This window comes from Tupaia chinensis, unplaced genomic scaffold, assembly GCF_000334495.1.
Source record: "Tupaia chinensis unplaced genomic scaffold, TupChi_1.0 Scaffold000423_1, whole genome shotgun sequence".
NCBI lineage: Eukaryota > Metazoa > Chordata > Mammalia > Scandentia > Tupaiidae > Tupaia > Tupaia belangeri.
Window position 1 is genome coordinate 2,110,483 of NW_006159928.1, and position 2,209 is coordinate 2,112,691.

Genomic DNA, 2,209 nt, shown 5'->3' on the forward strand with positions numbered 1-2,209 from the left:
GACTTATCTTCCAGAATTATGGAAAGGAAAACCTGAAGTGAGCATCTAATAAACCATCGTATAAAAAATGAAGAGGAGCCAGCAGGTGGTGTGGCAGTTAAGGTGCTGGACTCCCACATGGCCGACTGTGGTTTGAGTCCCAGACCTTGTGGCTTGCTTACTCACTCTCTTTCTTTCTCTCTCTGGTGAGCATATGTGCCCTATGGAAAAATAAAAAAAAAATAGTAATAATAAATTAAATTAAATAAATAATTCTTTAAAAAAATTGAGAAATTGAGATTTTAAACAAAGATGACATCTCTTTAAAAATGTAGTATCACTTACTTTTCAAGTCCTTTTAACAGTTAACTCTAAAGTAAATCCTCAGAAATCAAATCCTATTTGGTCACTGATTTTGTCTATAACATTGGAGTTATACATCTATGTAAAAATCTTCACTGTGATCTGAGCTGGAACTTTCACAGAATCATGTCCATTTTCACTGAATTAATCTGTGTACAGGCCTGCATTCTGAACGTTAACAGAGCTTTCCTATCTGTAACTCTCTGAAATTTTCCCTAACTTATGGAAATACTTTTTTTTTTTTTTGAGAGATTTTTGTTATAGGGTATATGTACTTGCCAGAGAGACAGAAAGACAGAAAGCGAGAAATCACCCCCCAGGAGGGATGGCTGCACCATAAACCCTTCTCCTCCATCTTCTTCATAGAATTGTCGGCACGCTCGCACATGTGCCCATTGTGAGTTTTAAGCTACTGGTTCCAGGACTCAAATCACGGTTGACTACGTGGGAGTCCCGTGACATAACTGCTACGCCATCTGCTGGTCCCAGGAATGCTTTTAATGGGGCATCACTGAACACTGTATTTATAGCTCTTCTCAATGGATTGTACGCACCTTATAATTTCAAAGAAAGTTGAACTTTTTTGATGACATCAAATATATAAATACAATCTTAGGACTTACATGACTTATAAAACATTTTCCCACTTTATTATTCTGTTATGTAATTATATACTGAATGCTCTTTTAAAACGAAGTGTATATGCATCTAAGAAAATAATGCTTTACTGGGACCTCTGTGGGTCGCCCTGTAGGTGCCTGGTGCCTCAGGTCCTTGATCAGGCTGTCTTGGCGTCTCTGGCCTGTCATTCCCACCCTGTTTTGACCCCGCCATGCTCAGCCTGTGCCCACGTCTTTCCCTGCCTGGACTGTATGTGGCTGGCTTCCTTGAGCATTGCGGTACCTCCTGAGGACTGGCAGTTCTTGCAGCCCCACCAGTGAGGCAATAATGAAGAGCCTTAGTTACGATCAACTTATTCTTCAAATTGGTAGAGGAACAGTGGTACTTGAACCATTCGGTACTGAGTCCTTTACTCTCGATGTTTACAGGCATACGGATTCCTTGAAAGAAGACCTTCAGAAAGCAGATCTTGTTACTAGTGACGCAGGTGCAGGAAGCTGTTTGGAGATTCTGGAGAGAGGAAAGCCACTTGTGACGGTTATAAACAAAAAGTTGATGAACAATCATCAGCTGGAATTGGCAAAACAGCTACTCAAAGGGGGACATCTCTTCTACTGTACCTGTAGCACACTTCCTAGGCTGTTACAGTCAATGGATTTATCAACGCCAAAATGTTATCCTTCTGCCCAGCCAGAAAAATTTTCTGCGTTTTTGGAGAAAGTCAATGGATTAGAAAAATAAACATTAAACTCTCAGCACTTTAAAAATACCAAATCCAGCCTATGCAACCTGATTAAACCAAATTAAACATATCTGTAGACTACTATAAACTAATAAACTTCCTACATATATAGAATGTATAGAAATTTTTTTTTTTTGGAGAGGTTTTTGCTATAGGGCATGTCTGCTTGCCAGAAAGACAGAGAGAGACATAGAGACAGAAAGCAAGAAATCACCCCCCATGAGGCATGGCTACGCCACAATCCCTTCTCCTCCATTCTCCTCTCGGGATCCTGGGCATGCACGCATACGCACCCGGTGTGAATTTAAGCCACCGGTTCTGGGACTCCAACTACGGCTGACTACATGGGAGTCCAGTGACACAGCCATTACACTGCTGGTCCCTGTATAGAAAATTTATGGTGTGACCATTTGCATTTAGGTCCAAATCCTAACTGCAGTTTAGTAAATTTACTAGATTTTCCTTGATCTTCAATACATAGTGAGCATTCACAGGTTTTGTCCT

The 2,209-nt window shown here is 40.6% G+C and overlaps 1 pseudogene; it reads left to right on the forward strand.

Annotated features, from left to right (window-relative positions):
- The first annotated feature begins 1,290 nt into the window (after positions 1–1,290).
- Positions 1,291–1,808, forward strand: LOC102471719 (UDP-N-acetylglucosamine transferase subunit ALG13 homolog pseudogene; annotated as a pseudogene).
- Positions 1,809–2,209: the final 401 nt, after the last annotated feature.